The sequence below is a fragment of the Sus scrofa genome, chromosome 15, assembly GCF_054392235.1.
Source record: "Sus scrofa isolate SSC_HxYL_T2T_F1_AM1 chromosome 15, Sscrofa_HxYL_maternal_Yorkshire_Landrace_v2.0, whole genome shotgun sequence".
NCBI classification, from domain to species: Eukaryota; Metazoa; Chordata; class Mammalia; order Artiodactyla; family Suidae; genus Sus; species Sus scrofa.
This window is the reverse complement of record NC_139397.1, coordinates 108,236,806-108,262,055: the sequence shown is the minus strand read 5'-3', so window position 1 is coordinate 108,262,055 and position 25,250 is coordinate 108,236,806. Positions and strand designations below refer to the sequence as shown.

The 25,250-nt window shown below is 36.3% G+C and overlaps 1 long non-coding RNA gene across 8 annotated transcripts in view; it reads left to right on the top strand.

Annotated features, from left to right (window-relative positions):
* Window positions 1–25,250, top strand: part of LOC146396040 (uncharacterized) — a 181,276-nt gene that overhangs the window by 80,053 nt on the left and 75,973 nt on the right. The window contains exons 1-2 of one of the 8 annotated variants that reach the window (XR_014829372.1): window positions 49–186; window positions 2,943–3,057. The exons of 6 other annotated variants lie outside the window; for them this stretch is intronic. This is a non-coding gene — a long non-coding RNA (uncharacterized LOC146396040). Of the gene's footprint in view, window positions 1–41; window positions 187–2,942; window positions 3,058–25,250 lie in introns of those variants that run through there. One more of the 8 variants, XR_014829375.1, reaches the window with a different exon arrangement.

Sequence of the window (25,250 nt, the reverse complement as noted above, 5' to 3'; positions counted from 1 at the left end):
ATGTGACCCATGACCACAGCTCAGTTCATTCCATGAACAGAATTAGTCACAGAGTGTATGTGGAACAACACTCTTTGCAGGACTTTCTTGTGTTCTTTGTGCATGAAGCCAGGTTGGGCCCTCCTACCTTGGAATGATGGTCCCTTAAAATAGCAGGGATGAAAAAGACTGCAACACTTTGCTTTGGTAATTATACAAGTACCATTTTCCCCATGTGGTTATTGACTGGGCTCTTTTCAAAGCTATACTGAGTGAGGTCAGTCTAAGAGTCTATGCCTTTGGTTTTAATATTTTTATTATCTTAATATCATTTAAAAACATGCAAATTATGGATATCTTAAGAAACATATTAATCTTCAGTTCAGCCCTGAACTTCTATGTCTTTCTGATCCTTCTCTGATCCTGTGAGAGAAAAGTAGTTACTTCACATTCATGTAATACATATGTATCTCAAACATAATCTTGTTGGTTTACTTGTTATTTTGTGTTTTAATTATTTATATACCTGTTTCAAATTAGATATCTACTCCTCATTTTATTATGTATTCCTGGTGACTATCAGACCGACTAGCTCATAGTAAGTGGAGAATCATATATAACATAAGTGAATCAGTCAGCTAATCGTAGACCATGAGGTTCTTTAATATGAAATCCAGTTTGGCTGCTAATAATCATTTTTCTCTTATGGTTTCATCGTTGCCTTTGATTTCCTTAACACTTTTTTACTCATCCATATTACTGGGTCATTTTCTAGAGGCAAATGTAAGTTTCTGAGTGTGTACTCTGAAAGCATCATATGTAATTCTGGAGTTAGGATAGACTGATTTTGTGATGCCATTTTCAAAGACTTCTGAGGTTTCTGTTATCTGGTGGAAAGAATCAGTTTGTTCTAACTGAAAGTTGGAGTGTCTTGCTTTCTACTGTACCTGAACATTATAACCCAAAGAATGTCCAAAATGTTGCATCAAATTAAAGAAGCTTCAAAACTATTTCTCACCAGGAATCTATTTCCTGAATTATTTCTAAACCATCATTATCAGCAAGTGTGTATCAGGCACTGACATGCAGCCAGCACATCCCTGAGTATTGTACCAATTAAGTTGCTGTTGCTTATGCAGATGCAGTTGATGTAATACAGAGTCCCGTTTTCATGGTTCTTTTCAATTGTGGGTTTGCTATTCCTCTGATTTTATTTGTTTAGAGTTGTCTTTGCTTTAGGTTTGAACATGAGTTTTAGTTATTCCTTTGTCACTTTTAATTTTTACCATACAATTCTTCCTGATCTGTTTGCTGAAAAAAAAGCATTTTCTTGGACACTTTTTCCCTTCAGCTCCTGCCTTCCCGTTTCATGTTTATATGGACTAACCAACTTTCATTTCAAAACTTTCATCCTTTCTTTTAGTAGGAATATGGGTGTATTAAGGTGTCATCAGATAAGGTGTAGTGATATTAAGGCTTTTGTGTTGCAAGAGGTTTAGCGGATATGATCTAAAATAAGAGAAGTTGTGGTTTGAGTCATAATGGAGGATGTTGGGATATTTTGTTAGGAATTGAGTCCAGCCGTGTTGTGCAGCTTTTAGAAAATTTTTTAATGTTTCTGAGTTTCCTTCTATTTAAAATATGGCAAAGATTGGAATAATATCTATTGAGCACCTTGTATAGCTGAAACATTGTGTGCACTAAAAACAACAGCTAATGGCAGGATTTATAGCTGCAGAAAATGAGAGATAATTTAGCCTGAACTTTGTGTATATGTGACATGAACTCTGCCCCTCCAAGTTTATATTGCTTACAGCAGACCCTCCTAGTTTGTTAGCAGCTTTTCCATTAGGTCCGGGTGCAGCTTTAGAATTGGTAACCAGACATTGCCAGTTAAAGAAAGAAGGAAAATGAGTTGAAACCCATTTTTTTTTTTTTTGTCTTTTTAGGGCCACACCTGCGGCATATGGAGGTTCCCAGGCTAGGGGTCTAATCGGAGCTGTAGCTGCCGGCTTATGCCAGAGCCACAGCAACGCCAGATCCGAGCCACGTCTGCGACCTACACCACAGCTCATGGCAATGCCAGATCCTTAATCCACTGAGCGAGACCAGGGATTGAACCGGCAACCTCATGGTTCCTAGTTGGATTTGTTTCCACTATGCCATGATAAGAACTCCTGAAACCCATTTTCGATCTTTCATGTAGTCCAGTCCTTTCCTACTATGGAAGAGAAAGCTGAGGCCCAGAGAGGTTATTGATTTCCTTAAGGCAATGCATTTAGTGAGTGGTCAGAACTTGTATTACAAGTCAGAATTCCTAATTCAGTTCTCCTTCACTGCACTGTCTGCCTTTCTTGTTCATCTTTTTTCGTAATAACTGGAATTGGGATTCAGTATCAGTTGCTATTTTTTTTTCTTGAGCAAATAAATTAACCCATGATTTTCTTGAACTAATACTTATTAGTTTATGTAAATGAGCCCCACTGACCACTTTACTCTGGTGATTATTTGTATTTTTAAAAGCCATGATGTTTGATTCAAACCTTCTGCTCGTTTGGCTTTTAGAAAAGTAAAAGCCTGAGGGTTAGCAGATGTTGAAGGAGGTATAATCAACGTAGGAAGAGGTTTCCGAAGTAAGAGTAACTCCAAATATTGCCCACATACTCTCCTTTGATCATTTGACTTTTTTTCTTTTCTGGTCTGGATATCATGCTGTAAATTTTGTGTTGGAATCCACTGAAGCTGGCTACAGTTAATCTTTCTTTTTACTGAGGACATGCTCATGCTTGCTGACAACTACAAAATTAATGTGGACTTAACTTAGCCAAAGGAAAAACAGGATGAGAAAAGACAATATGAAGCCTCTTTTTCTCATCACTTATGCCTCCACCCCACTGTTTTTTGTTTGTTTTAGTTACATTTTCAAATATTCTCTCATTTTCCCATGTTCTTTCTTGGCTTAGCAAAGCTTCTAATACACAGATGACAAACATGGGTTCCAGAAGTGCTGACTCATCACAGCAGAAGTCCTGTGTCTTGGCAGGAGACTTTAAAGTGTTGAGACTGGCCCTTTTCAAAGTAAGTCCGCAGCAGCAGATGTCACTGTTGGTCTATTTTAACTTCAGGGCACTTTATGAGTAGTGTTTTCTCATGAGCATATGAGCCCAGTAATACTAAATTTGAGGCCATGATTATGTGGGACATTTCATGATGGTCTTTAGCACTAATATACTATACATATAACTTTTTTTTGAGGTGTAGTCAATTACTTAGAGTTTTAATGTTATAATTATTATATTTATACCAGTGCCATTTCCCTTTTTTAATAGAGATCTTTTCCATGCAGTCTAAATTTTCTTTGTCTTCCTCCTTCTTTCTGCATGTTATTCCTTAAACATGGGATAGTTTTCTTTTTTTCTGCTCTAACATACTTATTTGTATATGTATAAATCTCCATAATTCTTGCATTCTCTAATGTACTTTCTTCAATGTTAATTTTTGTGCAGTTAACTACAATGCAGTTAACCTCCACTTTTCTGAGTAAATAAGTTGTGTTAGTTACTTATCTGTTGTCTCTCAGCTCCATGTCCTCCTTTCTGACTCTACTCTGTAATGCTAGGGCTGTGACTCTGCAAACTTTGTTCCTCAAATTTTAGAGTCATTAAAGTGGAACTTGAAAGTATTGGGGATGAGTAGTAGGATATGAGATAAGACTTTCTTCCAGTTTTTAAATTTGTACCATTCTTCTTGGCTGAAGTTCCAAAATGGCACATTTCCTAATCATCAACCTTTGGGAGTGACTCCAGCCTCCAGTTCCTTTTGGCACTTCCAGAGCCAGCCTCATCCTATTCCCACAGAGGTACCAGCAGCAGGCAGCCCAAACACCTTCCTTAAAGCATCAAATCTGGGGCCTTGTTCTTTTAGCTCCGAGATTCTGGTTAGCCTCGCCATTTCCCTTTTGGTCGTCTAACCTCAGGCGGGGTGGCTGCTTCCTGGGTTACCTTGGTTTTCCCTTTTTGCTTGTTCAGCCCTCTAACACCTGTGAAAACAATTCCCTCCATTAAAATCCCGTTTGTTAAAAACTGTGGTTTCTTGACTTGCCATGTGTATGTGTGGTTTCTTGACTTGCCACGTGTGTGTGTGTGTGTGTGTATTTGAAAAATAATATTTCAAATTATATTTAATGTTAAAAATGGGAAAAATCAAGTAGCAATTCATTATATCATATTTTTTATTTATATTAAAAATACTTTCCTGATTTAGTCCTTTAACATGTGATATGTATGTGATGATTTTTACTATGGAATATGCCTTGTGAAATATACATGTATACCTCCACAATCAAAACAAAAATGGGTGTTGACATCTATAGTAATTTTTCCTTGCAGAAATACTCAGTCCTTACCAGTGGGGTTCTAATTAGGTTTTACAATAACAGAACTCTCTTGATACCTATTTCTTATCTCTTATCCCTTATCTGTTCATACTCCATAATACAGAAAGCAAACCAAGACCAGGAGAGATGAAGGGACTTGTGCAAGGTCATACAAGTGAATGGTTAGAAACCTGGAGCAGAACTGAATCTGATGTTCTTTCTTTTGCCTCAAGCTGCCTTAGTTGCTCATGATTTTACTTGTATCTAGTGCAGGCATTTATTAGCATTTGGCAAGAAATGAGCATAAATGAAGTGATTAATCTAGGATTTCTTTGAGCTAATCATGAGTTATATTAACATATCATGCTGAGAACTTTGATTTGAAAGAGGCAGTGTTAGAGAACTTGTTGACTTTCTATGAAAGTGAATTATTTCACTATACTGCGTATTTATTCATTCAGTCACATTTGGTCAGCTAGCACTTATTAATATATAGTAATGTAAGGTAATGACATAAGTTAATGCGTTAGTATCATCTTTGTTTTAGCTCAGTCAACATTTCCTCCTTCTATCCACAGCGTTATTCTACTTTCTCACCTCTTTGCTGTTAAACACCCTATAATCTAGTTTGTGCTCCCTTTCTATTGAAACAACTCTTGAATTCACCAAGGACCTCCAGATTGCCAGATTCAACACTTTTTGGCTTTTCTTGGTCATATTCTGTGACAGTCGACACTGTTGACTATTCCTTTTTTCCTGAAAACTCCCTCTTTCTTCTTATATACTTCTCTAATAAATTATCATCCTACTCCTCCTATTGTTATTTCTCATGTCTCCTGTGCAAAATCTTAAATATTGGTGATTTCCAGAGCTCTGTTCCTGGTCCTATGCCCTTCTCACTATATTTTCTCTTCCATACCACCCTATTTCAACCTACCATATTCTGTCTTTCTGGCACCATTTATGTTCTGAAGACTCCCAAATCCATTATCTCTAGTCTAGACCTCTTCAAAAAGCTTCAGATCTTTATGTACAGCTGCCTGACAGAAAGCCTGCCTGTCCATCCACAAATAGCCTTGCTCCACTAATACCGCAGTGCTTGCATTTTCTGGCTCTCATTGTGCTCCATACCTCTCTATTCCACAATCTTGCCTCTATTTGGAGTGTTTCACTTCTTATTCATTTTCTTCATGTAGTTGTAGTTAATGCTTAACTCATTTCTAATGTCTAATTTTTAAAAACCACTTATTTCAAATATCTCAGTTTATGTGTCATAGTTGAAACAACTGTTTTAGTTCCATGTTTCTTATGAGAAATATTTCTGCCTGCTGCTCCTTTCATATTTCTCTTGTTCATACCTTTATTTTATTCATACCATAATTCTAATGCTTGACTGTCATCATTGTTTTACTTTTATCCCTTACTAAATTCTTTGGTAGTCTCCAAAGATGGGTGCATCAATACCTCACCTGCCTCTACATGTATGCTGTTTTTCACAATAAGAAATGAAGTTTATTTTCCCTCCTCTTGGAAATGGGCTGTACTTTTGACTTGCTTTAACTAATACAATGTGGCAAAAGTGACATTCAGGCATGTTCTAGTCCAGGCCTTCAGGGCCTTTGTATCATCGTTAAGGGGCCTGCAGTTTCCTTGTCCTTGCCTTTTGGAGCCTAGTTGCCATGCTTTCAAGATGTTCACTCTAGACTTAATGATTGAAGGCCATGTGGATAGATACCCTGTAGGATGAGAGATATTGATTTTATTTTATTTTGGTCTTTTTGCCTTTTCTAGGGCTGCTCCCACGGCATATGGGAGTTCCCAGGCTAGGGGTCCAATCAGAGCTGTAGCTGCTGCTTACACCAGAGCCACAGCAACGTGGGATCCGAACCGTGTCTGCAACCTACACCACAGCTCACGGCAACGCCAGATCCTTAACTCACTGAGCAAGGCCATGGATCGAACCTGCAACCTCATGGTTCCTAGTCCGATTCGTTAACCACTGAGCCATGATGGGAACTCCAATTGAAGGTATTTAAAGTGTACATTGCGGTGATTTGATACACATATATATTGTGAAAGGATTCCCCCATCCGTATAGCTAATTAACACACGTGTCACCTCACGTTCATCTTTTTTGGTGAGAACATTTAAGTTCTACTCTCTTAGCAAATTTTAATTATACAATAAAGTTTTATCAATCTTATAGCTGAAAGTTTGTGCCATCTTACCAATCTAATTGTTACACATTAGATTCACCATGTAGCTGAAAGTTTGTACCCTTTTACCAACGTCTCCCTATTTCCCCCATCCACCAGCCCCTGATGACCACTTTTCTGTTCTATGTTTCTATGAGTTTAATCCTTTATTTTTAAAGATTCCACATACAAGCATACCATGGAGTATTTGTCTTTTTCTGTCTGGCTTATATCTCTTAGCATAATGCCTGTAAGATCCTTCCATGTTTTAGCAAATGGCAGGATTCCTGTCTTTCTCATGGCTGAATAATATTCCACTCTGTGTGTGTGTATATCTGGTTATCTATCTATCTATGTATCTATGTATCTATCTATCTATCCCACATGTTCTTATCCACTCATCCATTGAGTTGTTTACATATTTTGGTTATTGTGAATAATGCTGCAATGAAGATGGGAGGGCAGATATACTGTTGGTATCCTTTGTTCATTTCCTTTAGAAATTTCTACTTTTAGGCTTACTCTTCCAATTTTTAAATGTTGTCAACTAACTGAAAAAAGTCTAAAATGCTATGTAAGTCAAACTGAACATGTGTTTGGGCTGGACCCAGTTTGCCACATCTGTGTAGAGTCTGATCCACAACAGAATCAAGGGAGGGATGAGTGTGGATCTGGGAGAAGAACTGCCTTTTCAAAGGAAGCATGTGTGTGGGAAATGCCAAGAGTAAAGGAGAGATGAAGGACTGAACTAGGGAGTGGAGCAGCGATGAGTCACTTAAGGAGTCAAGAGAGATCAGGTCGCCCTCCATTAACATGCCTATTAAATGAAGGAATAACACTTATTGGGATAATGCTAAAACATTTTATAATATTATGCCTTCTTTCATGTTCATATCATCATATTGTCAGGAAACAAACCAATAAGACCATGTATGGATTTTGGATGCTATTTAGAACTAGGTGGTTTATTGTTTGGTACTTTGGGGAGAAAAGAAGAGAAAGTGGAGGAGCCAGCTAAGAGTAGAGAATAGGCCTTGGAGGTGAAGACTGCTAATCTGTAAATGAGCGAAGTACAGTTAAATTAAAAGAGTATGTAGAGAAAAGAGCTCAGGAGTATTGTTCAATACTTAGAATGGAAAGCGAGAACTGGGGTTAGACAAAAGTGGAGAATAGCCAGGAATCAAGTCCTGGTGGGCTGGGAGGTGACTTGGCAGTTTTGGTCAAAGTGGAAGCCAAGGTGAGATACTGAACTGGGTGGCCAAGATCAGAGCCAGAACTATTGAATACGGAGCCAGGGATCTGGAGGCAGTTTGGAAGGATATGCAGGGGGGGCTATGCCAAGAATATATACCCTCTGGTTTGGAGTTTTCAAATGGGAAAATTGCTGAGTTCACAATAGATATTATGTAACATAGTGATTCTTCTTAGGCCAGTCTTTATGTTAACATCGAATTAAGAGTTAAACAAATTTAAAATCTGGAATTTGGTTTAAAAAGATGAAAACATCCAAACATATCATCTTTCCAACAAATGTTTTTTAAACAGATATTTTAGCCAAGTTGCCTAAGAACAACAGTTGACGAGAACTGCACGTCTTCAAACACTGTCTACTGCAGAATGGAAACAGGAACCTCTGGGAATATCTATGAGTCATAAAATGTTGTAGGAACTTTCCAAAGATGCTTTTTTTTGTTAGGATGGAGAGTTCTAATCTCACATTGGCAGGCTTTCTTGGCGACAAGGTACATTGTTTACTTTGATTCCTTCTCAGCTGTCCTGCATGACCTTGGTTCATCAAGTTTTTGATATATTGGAGCAGAAGAGTTGCATAATATGATGAGATTGTAACCCCTTCTGCTCTTCTAGTCTCTTAAAATAGATAAAAATCATGATTCTAATCTAAGCTTTCTCTGTATGTTCAATTTTTTGAAGAAAGTATTTAGATTACTCCCATAATTTTGAAAGCTTATAGTACTGATAATTGGAGACATATGGTTTATTTAATTAAAAGAGGGATGTCAAAAAACATTTCATAATGCTGCCAGAAAGGATTATTTCTGTGTGTGCATGTTTGCATGAGGGGGTTATTTAGTATAGTTTAAATACTGATATTTCAGTTTGGCAAAATACAGACACAAATGCATATATCATAAACATAGTTATCAATGTGAAGCACTGACCAGAAAGTAGGCCAGAAAAAAAGAGTACCTAAGCCTTAATCCATAAATTAATCCTGAATCCAGATTCTTTGATATTTAATGGAATGTGAATAATTTCTAAATTGATTTATTGTTTAGACTTTTTTCCTATCTTTATTTAATTCTTAAAATAGAGGTGTACTTTACTTAACATGTGAAAATCTTAAGTGTACAGTTCAGAAGTTTTTCAACTTTGTGTAATCATCACCCAAATCAACATACAGAACATTTCCATCACCCAGAAAGCTTCCCTGTGCCCCTTCCTAGTCTTTTTCCTACCTCTTCCAAATACCAGATAGTGTAGATTAGCTTTGCATGTTCTTGTACTTCAAATAAATTGAATTATATAGTGTGTACTCTCTTGGCTTTGGTGTCTTTGACCCAACTTGTTTTGAAGATTCATACACATTGTTGTGTATATCAATTGTTCATTCCTTTTAGTTGCTAAGCAGCATCCATCATGTAAGTGTACCACTGTTTTTTTTTTTATATTATTTCTCAAATACGTTATTTTTTTCTACTATACAGCATGGTGGCCCAGTTATACATACATGTATACATTCTTTTTTCTCACATTATCATGCTCCATCATAAGTGACTAGATATAGTTCCCAGTGCTATACAGCAGGATCTCATTGCTAATCCATTCCAAAGGCAATAGTTTGCATCTATTAACCCCAAGCTCCCAAACCATCCCACTCCCTCCTCCTCCCCCTTGGCAACCACAGTCTATTCTCCAAGTCCATGAATAGACCTTTCTCCAAGGAAGATATACAGATGGCCAACAGGCACATGAAAAAATGCTCAACATCACCACTGTTTGTTTTATTCTCTTCATGATAGGTTTGCATTGTTTCAGATTTTGGCTATTATAAATAAGGGTGGTAAAACATTCATGTGATTGTCATTTTGTGGATATGTTTTTATTTTTATTTTTATTTTTGTCTTTTTTTTTTTTTGTCTTTTGAGGCCCTCACCTGTGGCATACGGAGGTTCTCAGCCTAGGGGTCTAATCAGAGCTGTTGCCACCAGCCTACGCCAGAGCCACAGCAACGCCAGATCCGAGTCATGTCTGTGACGTACACCACAGCTCACGGCAACACTGGATCCTTAACCCACTGAGTGAGGCCAGAGATTGAACCTGCAACCTCATGGTTCCTAGTCAGATTCGTTTACACTGCGCCATCATGGGAACTCCTGTATATGTGTTTACATCTTGGGTAATATCTAGATGTGGGGGTCACTGCATCATAGGACTTTGGCAAGTTGTTTGGCAATTTCTTATAATGTGGCTGTATGATGTTACAATCTTATCAGCAGTGCATGGAGTTTCAAATGTCCTACATCTTTGTCATCTTTTGGTATTATTAGTCTTTTTGATTTTAACTACTTGAGTGGGATTAAAACATCACATTGTGACTTTTATTTGAGTTTCTCTGATTACTAATGATATGAAGAACTTTTTGTGTGTTTTATTGACCATTTATATATCTTCCTTTATGAGGTGTACCTTCAGTTCCTTTACTCATTTTTTCTCTCTCTCTCTTATATATATGTAATATAATGTAAAGTCCATTATATTACATATATATATATTCATTATATAATGTAATGGCATTTACATGTCTATATGAATATATATATTAATATTTATACATACATACTTTTTTGGTCAAAAATTCTCTTTATATTATGTAAGTCCTTTATCAGATAAATGTTTTCTGAACATTTTCTCCTAGTTTGTGTCTTGTCTATTCATTTCTTTTTATTTATTGAGAAATTATTCACATAGCAGATCATCTTTTTAAATTAAATTATACTAAATTATATATATATATATATAATATAATTTAGTATATAATTATATATATATAATTTAGTATATAATTATACTAAAATTATACTTTTTAGTATAGTCACAAGGTTCTGCAACCATCAGCAATATATTATTCTAGAGCATTTTGGTAACCTCCTTATCATTAGCATTCATTCCGCATTTTCCCTCTATTCCTCCAGACCCTGGCAACTGCTAATACACTTTCTGTCTCTGTGGATTTGCCTATTCTAAACAGACAATATAAATGGAATCATACAATCTGGCCTTTTGTGTGTGCCTTCTTATCAGTTTTTTTTTTTTTTTTTACTTTTTGGGTGTTATAAATAATACTTCTATGAGCATTTATGTATAAGTTTTTATCTAAACTTATGTCTTCAGTTCTCTTGAGTGTATTCCTACTATGGACTGAATGTTTGTGTTCTCCCAACATTCATATGTTGGAATCCTAATCCTCAGTATAATGGCATTTAGAGATGGGGCCTTTGGAAGGTGATTGGTTCATGAGGGTGGAACCCTTCTTATAAGGGATTAATGTCTTTGTAAGAAGAGACATGAGAGAGCATGCTTCCTGTCTCTGCTCCTGGCCAGGAAAGGATACAGAAAAAAGGTGGCTATCTCCAAGGCAGGAAGTGAATCCTCATCAGACCCTGGATCTGCTGGTGCCTTGATCTTGGATTTCTCAGCCTGAAGAACTGTAAGAAATAATGTTTGTTCATGAAAAAATGCTCAACATCACTGATTGTTTATAAGAGAAATGCAAATCAAAACTACCATGAGATACCACCTCACACCAGTCAGAATGGCCATCATTAATAAATCCACAAATAACAAGTGCTGTGGAGAAAAGAGAACCCTCCTGCACTGTTGGTGGGAATGTAAACTGGTACAGCCACTATGGAGAACAGTTTGGAGATACCTTAGAAATCTATACATAGAACTTCCATATGACTCCGCAATCCCACTCTTGGGCATATATCCAGACAAAACTTTCCTTAAAAAAGACACATGCACCCACATGTTAATTACAGCTCTATTCATAATAGCCAGGACATGGAAACAACCCAAATGTCCATCGACAGATGATTGGATTCAGAAGAGGTGGTATATATCCACAATGGAATACTACTCAGCCATAAAAAAGAATGACATAGTGCCATTTGCAGCAACATGGATGGAACTAGAGAATCTCATACTGAGTGAAATGAGCCAGAAAGACAAAGACAAATACCATGTGATATCACTTCTAACTGGAATCTAATATCCAGCACAAATGAACATCTCCCCAGAAAAGAAAATCATGGACTTGGAGAAGAGACTTGTGGCTGCCTGATGGGAGGGGGAGGGAGTGGGAGGGATCGGGAGTTTAGGCTTATCAGACACAACTTAGAATGGATTTACAATGAGATCCTGCTGAGTAGCATTGAGAACTTTGTCTAGATACTCATGTTGCAACAGAACAAAGGGTGGGGGAAAAAAATGTAATTGTAATGTATACATGTAAGGATAACTTGAGCCCCTTGCTGTACAGTGGGGAAAAAAAATTAATAATGTTTGTTGTTTAAGCCAACCAGTCTGTGATATTTTTGTTATAGCAGCCTGAACTGACTAAGGTAATTACTTAGAATGAAATTACTGGGTAATTTTATATGGTAACTCTATGTTTAACTTTTTGAGGAAATGTCAAACTGTTTTCCTCACCAGTGCACTATTTTACATTCCTACTAGCAATACATGAGTGTTCTAATTTCTCCACAGCCTTGCCAGCCATTGTTATTATTATTGCCTTTTTTTAAGAGCAAACCTGTGGCATATGGAAGTTGCCAGGCTAGAGGTCAAATTGGAGCTGCAGCTGCCAGCCACAGCCACAGCAATGCAGATTTGAGCTGTATCTGTGACCTACACCTCAACTTGCAGCAACCCTGGATCCTTAACCCACTGAGCAAGGCCAGGGATTGAACCCGCATCCTCAGGGATACTAGTTGGGTTCCTAACCTACTGAGCCACAGCAGAAACTCCTGTCCATTTTTTTTTAAAATTACAGTTATCCACTATTATTTTGTGTATCTTCTTTGGAGGAATGTGTGTTCAGATCCTTTGCCTTTTTATTTTTTTTTTGATAGGCAAGAAATAGATTTATTAAGATGGGACACTTGAAGTGGGCAGGCAAGGAGGCTCTGCCAGATCCTTTGCCTTTTTAAAAGGTTCATTTTTTTGGTTTGTTTTTGTTTTTTAACACATAGAGTCAAAGCCCTGCTCATCAGAGGGACAAATCTTAGTTCCACCTACCTGTGGGCAGGCACCAGTCCTTCCTGTAAGGAAGCCTGTAACAAACCCCTGTATCAATTTCCCCAACAAGGAGTAGACACCAGAAGCAATAGAGGCTCCACTCTCTAGCCTGCAAAAAGGAGACTAGATGAAAAGCTATGCAAAATGAAAAGGCAGAGGAATATAAGCCAGATGAGGGAACTAGACAGAAACACCTGAAAAACATCTAAGTGAACTGAAGATTAGTAGCCTCCATGAAAAAGACTTTAGAATAATGATAGTAAAGATGATCAAAGATCTTGGAAAAAAACTGGAGGCAAGGAATGATAAATTGGAAGAAAAGTTGAACAAAGAAGTAGAAGATTTAAAGATTAAACACGTAGAAATTCAAAATTCAATAACCAAAATAAAAAAATCCACTAGAAGGAACCAATAGCAGGTTACAGGAGGAAGAAGAATGAATAAGTGGGGTGGAAGACAGACTGGTGGAAATCAGTGATGTGGAAAAGAATAAAGACAAAGGAATGAAAAGAAATGAGAGTCTAAGAGAACTCTGGGACAACTTTAAATGCACCAACATTTGCATTATAGTGGTGCCATAAGGAGCAGATAGAGAGAAAGGGCCAGAGAAAATTTTTGAAGAGATAATAGCCAAAAACTTCCCTAACGTTGGAAAGGAATCACTCAGATGCAGGAAGTGCAACAAATACCATATAGAATAAACCCAAGGAGAAACACCCTGAAACACACATTAATTGATCAAAATTAAAGACAAAGAGAAAATATTGAAAGCAGCTAAGGAAAAGCAATCAATAACTTACAAGGGAACTCCAATAAGGATGTCAGCTGATTTTTCAGCCAAAACCATGCAGACCAGAAGGGAGTGGCATGATATACTTAATATGATGAAAGGAAAAAAACTCCAACCCAGAATACTCTACCCAGCAAGGCTCTCATTCAGGTTTGAAGGAGAAAGAAAAAGCTTTATAGACAAGCAAAAGCTTAGAGAATACAACGCCACTAAACCAGCTTTACAGCAAATACTAAAGGAACTTCTCTAGATGGAAAAGAAAGAAGCAAGAAAATTACACATGAGTAAAAGCAAATATATAGTAAAGGTAGGAAATCACCCACACACGAATATGATATCAAAACCTGCAATTATGAGAAGAGGTGGGTACAAACACATGGTACTGGAGATGTGTTTGCAATTAAGAGACCAAAAACTTAAAACAATATTGTATATATATATAGACTCCTATATCAAAACCTCATGGTAACCACAAGCCAAAAACCTGCAATAGATACACACATGAATAAGAAAAAACTTATTCCATACACAACTCTAAAGATAGTCATCAAACCACAAAAGAAGAGAACAAGAGAAGAAGGGAAGAAAAAAGACCAACAAAAGTAAATCCAAAACATTTAACAAAATGGCAATAAGAACTTATATATTAATAATAAACTTAAGTGTAATTGGAGTAAATGCTACAAACAAAAGACATAGACTGGCTGAATGGATACAAAACCAAGACCCATATATATGCTGTTTGCAAGAGACCCTCAGCTCTAAGGACACAGAGAAAGTGAAAGTAAGAGGATGGAAGAAAATATTCCATGCAGATGGAAATTAAAAGAAAGCCAGAGTAGCAATACTCATATTAGACAAAATGGACCTAAAAATAATGTTACAAGAGACAAAGAAGGTCATTACGTAATGATCAAAGGATCAATCGAAGAAGAAGATATAACAATGGTAAATATATATGCACCTAATATAGAAGCACCTCAATATATAAGATAACTACTAATAGCCTTAAAATGAAAAATTAACAAAAACACAGTAATAGTGGGGGATTTAACACCCCACTTACAGCAATGGATAGATCATCCAGACAGAAAATCAAGAAGGAAATACAGGCCTTAAATGATGTGTTAGAACAGATGGACTTAATAGATATTTTTAGAATATTCCATCTAAAAGCAGCAGAATACACCTTCTAAAGCGCACATAGATCATTCTCCAGGATAGATCACATTCTGGACCACAATCAAGCCTCAGTAAATTTTAACAAAATTGAAATTATATCAAACATATTTCCCAACCACAATGCTATAAGACTAGAAATCAACAACAAGAAAAAAACTGCAAAAAAAAAAACACACATGGAGACTAATCAATATGCTACTAAAAAAAATCCAATGGATCACTGAAGAAATCAGAAGAAATCTAAAAATATCTAGAAGCAAGTGACAACAAAGGCACAACAATCCAAAACTTCTGGGATGCAGAAAAGGCACTTCTAAGATGCAAGTTTATAGCAATACAGGTCAACTCAGGAAACAAGAAAAATCTGAAATAAACCTAACTTTGCACCTGAAACAACTAGATAGAGAACAGACAAAAGCCAAAGTTAGTAAAAGGAAAGAAATCATAAAGATCAGAGCAGAAGTAAATGAAATTAAAACAAAAAGCAATAGAAAAGATCAGTGAAACTAAGAGCTCGTTCTTTGAAACGATCAAACAAAATTGATAAACCCTTAGCCATACTCATCAAGAAAAAAAAGAGGACTCAAATCAATAAGCTTAGAACTGAAAAAGAAGTTACAGCAGACATCACAGAAGTACCAAGGATCCTAAGAGACTACCACAAGCATCTATATGCCAATAAAACGGACAACCTCAAAGAAATGGATACATTCTTAGAAAGGTACAATCTTACAAGACTAAACCAGGAAGAAATAGAAAAGATGAATGGACCAGTCACAAGTATGGAAATTGAAATTGTGGTTAAAAAACTTCTGACAAACAAAAGTCTAGGACCACATAGCTTCACAGGTGAATTCTATAAAAAATTTAAAGAGTTAACGCTTATCCTTCTGAAATTCTTCCAAAAAATTGCAGAGGAAGGAACACTCCCAAACTCATTCTATGAGGCTACCATCACTCTGATACCAAAACCAAAGATATCACAAAAAAGAAAATTAGAGACCAATATCACTGATGAACATAGATGCAGAAATCCTCAACAAAATTTCAGCAATATATTAAAAGAATCATACACCATGATCAAGTGGAATTTATCACAGGGATGCAAGGATTTTTCAATAACCGCAAATCAACCAGTGTGATATACTACATTAACAAGCTGAAGAATCAAAAGCATATGATCCTCTCAATAGATGCAGAAAAAGCTTTTGACAAAATCTAACACCCGTTTATGATAAAAACCCTCCAAAAAGTGGGCATAGTGGGCATAGAGGGAACCTACCTCAACATAATAAAGGCCATATAAGATAAACCCACAGCTAATGTCATTCTCAATGGTGAAAAGCTGATCAGGAACAAGACAAGGATGCTGCTCTTGCCACTTCTGTTCAACCTAGTTTTCCAAGTCCTAGCCACAGCAATCAGAGAATAAAAAGAAATAAAAGGAATCTAAATTTTAAAGGAGGAAGTAAAACTATCATTGTTCGCAGATGACATGATACTGTACCTAGAAAATCCTGAAGACACTACCAGAAAACTGTTAGAGCTCATCAATGAATTTGGAAAAGTTGCAGGGTACAAAATTAAAACATAAGAATTGACTGCATTTCTATATACTAACAATGAAAGATCAGAAAGAGAAATTAGGGAAAAAAATCCCATTTACCACTGCATCAAGAAAGAATAAAATACCTGGGAATAAACATACCTAAAGAGACAAAAGACTATATTCTTAAAACTATAAAACATTGATGAAAGAAATCACAGATGACACAAACAGATGGAAAGATACACCATGCTCTTGGTTTGGAAGAATCAACCTTATCAAAATGACTATATTATCCAAGGCAATCTGCAGATTCAGTGCAGTCCCTTTCAAATTACCAATGGCATTCTTCACAGAACTAGACCAAAATATTTTAAAATTTGTTTGGAAACACAAAACACCCCAGAGAGCGAAAGAAATTCTGAGAAAGAAAAATGCATGCTCCTTGATTTCAGACTACACTGCAAAGCTACAGTCTTGAAAACAGTTTGGTAGTTGCACAAACACAGAAATATAGAGCAATGGAACAGAATAGAAAGTCCAGAAATAAACCCAAGCACCTATGGTCAATTAATCTATGACAAAGGAGGCAAGAATATACAATGGAGTAAAGATACTCTCTTCAGTGAGTGGTGCTGGGAAAACTGTGTAGCTACATGCAAAAGAATGAAATTAGAACATTCTCTAACATCGTACACAAAAATAAACTCAAAATGGATTAAAGATCTAAATATAAGAACAGATACTATAAAACTCTTAGAGGAAAACATAGGCAGAATACTCTCTGACATAAACTGCAGCAATATCTTCTCAGATCCACCTCCTAGAGTAATGACAATAAAAACAAAAATAAACAATTGGAACCTAATTAAACTTAAAAGTTTTTGCACAGCAAAGGAAACCATAAACAAAAAGATAACCCATTGAATCTGAGATATTTGCAAATGAAGCAACTGACAAGAAGTTAATCTTCAAAATGTACAAACACCTCCTACAGCTCAATATAAAAAAAAAATTAAAAAATGGGCAGACCTAAATACACATTTCTCCAAAGAAGGCATATGGATGGCCAAAAACCACATGAAAATATGCTCAACATCACTAATTGTTAGAGAAATGCAAATCAAAAGTACTATGGGGTACCACCTTACACCAGCCAGAATGGCCATCATCAAAAAAGTCTACAAATAATAAATGCCAGAGAGGATGTGGAGAAAAGAGAAGCCTCTTACACTGTTGTTGGGAATGTACATTGGTACAACCACTATGCAAAACAATATGGAGGTTCCTCAAAAAATTAGAAATGAAAGTACCATATGATCCAGCAATTCCACTCCTGTGTATCTATCCAGAGAAAAACCTAATTTGAAAAGATAAATTTGAAAAGATACATGCACCCCAGTGTTCATAGCAGCACTATTTACAATAGGCAAACAAGGAAACAACCTGTATGTCCATCAACAGAGGAATGGATAAAGAAGATGTGGTACATATATACAATGGAATAATACTCAGCCATAAAGAAGAATGAAATATGCCATTGGAGCAACATGGATGGATCTACAAACTATCATACTAAGTGAAGTTTGTCAGTCAAGACAAACATCATATGGTATTACTTCTATGTGGAAGCTGAAAAAAAAAAAAAAGGATATGGATGAACTTATTAGCACAGCAGAAACAGACTCACAGACTCTGAAAAACTTACTGTTACCAAAGTGGACAGGTGGCAGTGTTGGAGATGGATTGAGTTTTGGGATTGGCATCTGCTCACAGAATTATGTGGAATGATTGGCCAATGAGACCTGCTGTATAGCACAGAGAACTCTATCCAGTATTCTGTGATAATCTGTGTGGGAAGAATCTGAGAGAATGGATATGTGTATATGTATAACTGGGTCACTTTGTTGCATGGCAGAAATTATCATGGCCTTGTAAATTAGCTATACTTCAGTAAAATCTAAAAAGAGGAGTTCCCGTCATGGTGCAGTGGAAACGAACCCAACCAGAAACCATGAGGTTGCAGGTTCGATTCCTGGCCTTGCTCAGTGGGTTAAGGATCCGGTGTTGCTGTGAGCTGTGGTGTAGGTCACAGATGCGGCTTGGATCCTGCATTGCTGTAGCTGTGGTGTAGGCCAGCAACTACAGCTCTGATTAGACCACTACCCTGGGAACCACCATATGCTGAGGGCATAGCCCTAAAAAGCGAAAAAAAAAAATATATATATATATAAAACTTAAAAAAGATAAAAAGTTATATATCATATCATTTTATTTTTAGCATGCTTATTTACATCCAAAGTGTATTTTTTAGTTTAAATTTTTTTTTAAAATTTTCTTGCTTTTTTGGGCCACTCCCACAGCATAGGAAAGTTTTCAGGCTGGGGGTCAGATTGGAGCTATAGCTGCTGGCCTACGCCGCATCCACAGCATGCCAGATCTGAGCCGCATCTGCGACCTACATCACAGCTCATGGCAACACCAGATCGTTGACCCACTGAGAGAGGCCAGGGATTGAACCTGAGTCCTCATGGATACTAGTTGTGCCACAATAGGAACTGTGCCACAATAGGAACACTTAAAGTGTATTTCTTTTAAATAGCATATAGTTTGGTCCTGCTTTTTTACCCAGTGACAATGTCTAATTTTTAAGTTCAGTATTAAGTCCATTTACATTTAATGTAATTTTTCATCTAGTTGTTTTTTAAGATTGTCATCTTTTTAATTAAATTTCCTTTTCTGCTTTTTTTGAGCAATTATCAAGTATTTTTAATATTAAATATTTTCTCTGCTGTTGATGTCTTGTATCTCTTTGAATTATGTTTTAGTGGTTATTCCACTTATTGCAGAGTGCCTCCTTAATTTATCATGTTCTACTCAAAATAGTATTATCCTATTTTATGAACAATGTGAACAACTTTACAATGTGAATTTTGTAACTTTGATCTTTAATATTAGACATTTATTTTACTTCCATGTGTTATATTCCTTACCTACATTGTTATTATTTATGCTTTTAACAATCAGTAATTAAAAATAAGAGTTCCTTTCATGGTTCAGCAGGTTAAGAACCCAGCACAGTGTCCATGAGGATGCAGATTCAATCCCTGGCCTCTCTCAGTAGGGTAAATATTACTTGTTGCCATGAGCTGTGGCGTAGGTTACAGATGTGGCTTGAACTCCCACATTGCTGTGGCTGTGGAGGAGGCTGGCAGCTGCAACTCCAAGTTGACCCCTAGCCCAGGAACTTCCATATGCTGCAGGTGCAACCTTAAAAAAAGTAAATTTAAGAGTATTTATTTAAAAAATAGCAAAAATATTTATTCACATACCTTTTCTGAAGTTCTTCATTCAGTTTCATAGATGTGGGCTACTCTCTGGTATCATTTTATTTTAGCCTGATAAATTGCTGTTAAATTTCTTATAGTGAAATTTTGGTGTACATGAATTCCGTCATCCTTTGTCTTTCTGAAAATGTAATAATTTTTCAGGGATATTACTAATTTGGTATATAACTTTGTATTGAGCATTTTTTCCACTTGGCTTTAAAGATATTCTTTTATTCTGGCCTCCATTGCTTTTGATGAGAATTAAGCTATCTTTTATTGTTGTTTTTTTTCTCTGAAAGTAACGTGTCATTTTTTTTCTCTGTGATTTTTTTAAATGATTTTTCTCTAAAGTTTTGATTTGCTGCAGTTTCACTGTGATGTGCCTGGATATATTCCTCTTTGTGTTTATTCTGCATTGGGCATTTTGTTCTTCTTGAATTTACGTCTTGATATGTTTATATATAGAGAGAGGGAGATAGGTAGATACAGAGGGAGAGATAATAAGGAATTGGTCCATATAGTTTTGGAGTCAGAGAAACCCATGATCTGCCATCTGCACATTGGACATTAGGAAAGCTAGTGGTATAATTCCAGTCCTAATTCAAAGGCCTGAGACATGGGTGGGGTGGAGGGGGTGATGGTGAAAATCCCAATCCGAGGTCAGGTGATGATGAATGTTCCAGCTCAAGTGGTCAAGCAGAGAAGGAATGAATTCTTCCTTCTTTGTTTTGTTCTATTCCGGCCCTTAAGGGATTGGATGGCACCTACCCACATTGGGGAGGGCGGTCCACTATACTGAGTCCACTGATTCAGATGCTCGTCTCACCAGGAAAGACCCTCACAGACATATCCACAAATTACTTTTAGCCAAGTATCTGTTCATGCCATGATCCAGTCAGGTTAACACATAAAATTAACCATCGCAATGTCTTTAACATATTTGGGAAAATTCTTAACCATTATCATTTAAAATAATTATTTTTTATTTTTTTCTCTGTCCTCCTTTTGGGACTTCAAACTACACATATTTTATGGTTTGTGCTTTTGGTCCAAATTTTGCTTGCTCTGTTTAGAGTTTTAAAATTCCTTCTCTTTTTGCTCAGTTGGTTAATTCTTCCTGTCTTTAAGTTCACTGATCCTTCTCCTGTCATATATAAATTATGCTGTTATGGTCATCAAATGACTTCTTTATTTCTAATTTTGTATTTTTACAGATCTACAGTTTCCATTTGGTTCTTTCATAGTTTCAACATTTTTTGCTCAAATTCCCTACATTTTCACATAAATTGGTGCTTAATCCCTTAATATATGTATAATATTATTTAGAAATCCTCGTACGCTATTTCTGACATCTGTGTCTTCTGAAGATTTGTTTCCATTGACTATTTTCCTTTTGATTCTGGGTCACATATTCCTGGTTTATACAAGCGTCAAAATTTTTTGTTATGCTAGACCTTGTGTCAAAGAACAGTTAAAATTGAATTAGATAATATTTTCCTCAAGGATATGGCACACTGCTTCTATCAAGCTGTAAGGAGGAGGACCTGAATCAATGTAGTCTGTGAATGAGATGAATCTTTGCTTCTTTGCAGCTTTTATGGCTAAGTTTCCTATTGGATTCACATTTATTGAAGGAAAATAAGGAATTTCCCTTCAGTATGCCTTGGGATTTGAGCAGTAGTGAGACTCTGGAGATGCTTTTCCCACCCTACTAGTTAACAGTAGGTCTCTCAGCAGTAAGAGACCTCTGTCTATTTTATAGACCCACTGCCTACATTTTAGGTGCTAAAAAATTTTCCTTGCTCTCTGGCCCTGACCTGAACTTTTCACACCTTCGGAGTTTTTCAGTTTTGCATTTGATGAAGTCCCTATAAACCTTAGGGAAATTTCTCTTAGTTCTCTGGCCTTGTCTTCCACCTTTGGTGGGCTGCTGCTATTGCACTACCTTATGCAACTTGGGGAGAAGGGAGGTGGGAAACCCCATCAGTTCTCCTTCATTCCTTTTTTTTTTTTTTTTTTTTAGAGCCACACCTGCAGCATATGGAGGTCCCAGGCTAGGGGTCAAATCGAAGTTGTAGCTGCTGGCCTACGGCCACAACCACGTCAGTGCAGGATCTGAGCCGCGTCTGAGACCTGAACCGTGGCTATGGCAATGCTGGATCCTTAACCCACTGAGCGAGGCCAGGGATCAAACCCATGTTCTCATGGATACTAGTCGGGTTCGTTAACCACTGAGCCACAGTGGGAACTCCATTCCTTCCATTTTTAATCTTCGCTGTGTGTCTGCCTTACAATCAGTAAAGGCCTAGAGTGTGCCTCAGGGGAGTTTTTCTCAGATCTCTTCCTTCTTTTGGGATTATGGAACCAGCCTTGTACTTTGTCAAAACCCAGTGCATTTCTGAATTTCTTTCAAACTTCCTTCTGGCCCCCAGCCTTTGCTGTATTACTGACATGTACTTGGTGAAGTCGTGGGCTGTCTTCTCCTTTGCTGGGGCACATTAGGATTCTGGTCCATTATGGCCACCCCCACAGGGCTCTTAAAATTTTATTAAAATTTTAGCTTGTTTTTCCTCATTTCTATCAATTAAAAGTTTTTTTCTTTCTCCTGCTATGCCTCCATGAATGAAAGCAGCCATGGGTTTCTCCTCTCCTAAGAAGGGCTTGCCCTTTCCAGAATTTAGTGCATTTAGGTTTATTTTGCTGTCTTAGCTCTCATGAGTTTGAAAAACTTTATTATTTTGTCACTTTTTTGTTTTTGTTAGAATGACAGCATCAATATCTTCTGACTTTCCACATCCTAACTGGAAATGGAAGTCCCATTATTTATAGATTTGGAATTTTTTGTTTCAAACCACATTTTGTTTTTTAAAGCCATATTCAAAAGGTGAAGCAAGTCAATACAGCAATGGAAAATACACTTCACACTCAGTTGGGACTAAGAATTTGAGTACTTTTTTGACATTTCCAAGGCTAATATATGAGGTTTAAATGTAACTTTTCTGTAAAACAAAGTTGCGTTAAGTCACCAACTTTTACAAACTTTAGGTACTTATCACATATGAATTAGAGTTGAATTCTTGGGAAGTGCACAAATAGTGAGATTGTATAATAGATAAATCACCCTCAATTTTCTAGTGTTAATATGTGTATAAGTGTATAAGTATACACTTATATGTATATACTTTGGGGTATAGTAAATTTTTTTTTGTTCACCAAAATTACTACCTGTCTTTATGGATACTTTCCTACTCCCAGTGATAGAGTTGCCCAGGTGACTTAGTTTGAGTAATTAAACATGAGCAGAAGTGGTGTAGAGAGACAGGTACCACTTATAGGTATAGGCTTTATGTGCTGGTCCTCAGTCCACCATACTTTCTTGTGTCTATATGCCATGACAACCAACAATTTAGTAATGGGATGACTGGCTAAGTCCCTGTTCACTTGTGTTATAGTGTTGAGGAAATAAGACCCTATTCTTATACACATCTGTTATACATATTTAAGGGATCCTGGCAGCTGCTACCTTGTATGCTGGCCTCTATGAAAGGTTTGGAGGCAGTGATGACAATTCTGTAGAAATGAGAGATACTTGACTCAGTTCCCACCCAGAGGTAGGAATACTAACTGGTATTCTCTGAAAGGGTAGACTGTCTCCTTACCCTAGGTTTCAAGAGGCCTATAAGGCCGCCATCTGCATATTGAATTGCCTGGGCCCAAGGAGACACTGTCTGTTGGAATCTCAGTATAGAGTTCTATAATATGATTTAGCTCTCTGGCACTTGAACCTACTTATACTTGCTGCCAATATAACATGTCTGTTTCTTTAACTTCTGGACACGTAACTTTTAAAAACAGTTTCAAAATACATTATGTGTAAAAGTAAGAGATTTAGTTAAGTATTTAACTCATTGAAGTAATATTGTTTAGTTTTTAGTCTGTCAGTGAATATGAATTTCTTGGCATAGGAAGTGAAGCTCACTGAGTGGTCATTGTTAATTTTTGTTGGAATCTAATAAGAACTACAGAATGCCAGTTTTGCTGGATAAGCTGTAGGAGAGGAGGGAACTTAGTTAAAGGCATTTTTATATAATAGAGACAGAACAAATTTGGCTGTTCATGTGGACTTTGTAGGAATTTCTGTGTCTGCACATACAACCTGAATATCTCAGAGGATAAACATGACATTAAATCCTGAAATTTTTAACCATATCAGAAGTGTTATAAATGGATTATAAAATGTATAATGACGTGGAAAATAAAACCTATTTCTGGCTGTGAAAATTTGAAACCGTAAGTTGATTCAACATGAACTCCATCATGAAAATAAGCGCTTGAACATTCCAGTTATGTCAAATCATGATACGGATATGATCTATAAATTTCAAAGTTTGTAACTTGACATTATTTTAAACTTCTACCTGAAAAATAATTGATCATATTTATTTATATGGTTATTTATGTCCTTAATAATTCTTTACATATAAATAGTCATCAGTAAATTTTATCAAATTATATGAAAATCTAGTTCAAGTATATTTCAAGAATTCAGTCTGAACCTTCATCAAGTTTGATTATTTCATTTGAGATAATGTGCTACAAGGAAGCTGAAGGAAGAGAGTTTATTTGGTTTTTACTTAGTTGACTACGCAATGAGCATTTTAATGTATCTCCACTAGATTCCTTAAAAAAAAAAAATCTCAGTTGAAGCCAAGTAAAATTCACACATTAAAAACTTAAGAAAGCCCTTACAATTTTCTTTGAGTAGGAAGAATCAAAATCTGGTTAACATGAAGGCTGAGTAGTATTTAAACCAGTGCTTTTTGTTTTCTTATTTTTTTTTAAAGGGATGGGCTTGATTTTCCTCTTGATACGGGAATTTTGAATGTCTGAACTGTTATTAATTAAACATTAATCAAAATTTTCAGTTGATTGTCATATTATTTGCTTTTACATCCAGGTAATATAGAATTTCCATTTATTTCTGTAGGTCTGCAGTTCTTTAGGATTATGTACAGACAGCCTTTCAATAATACTAGAATCCTGTTTTATCATCATTCAACTTTTTTGATACATTAAGGCACTGTGCATAACAAGTTATCAGTACAATCTTTTGTTATTATTTTGAGATGCTTATTTGTTACAAAGTGATCTCAGAACTCTGAAATTCAATCCCCTGTTGAAGTTCCATTATCATGTATCACTTTTTTACATAAGATATTGTATCAAGAACAACAGCATCACTAGGCCATTTTCAATAAGTTCTATTAACTATAGATAATGAAACCATAGCTGGAAGAAGCTGGTAAGATCATGACCTCACTTGTCCCTCATTTTGATTTTTACGAGTGTTATTATGCTTTTGTTGGAGGGTGGGGTGGGGATGGTACAAATCATTATCTTGTTAAGACTTTACTTTTTATTTTATTTTATTTTTAAAATTTTTTAAATTACTCAATGAATTTATTACATTTATAGTTGTACAGTGATCATTGCAATCCAATTTTATAGGATTTCCATCCCAAAACCCCAGCAG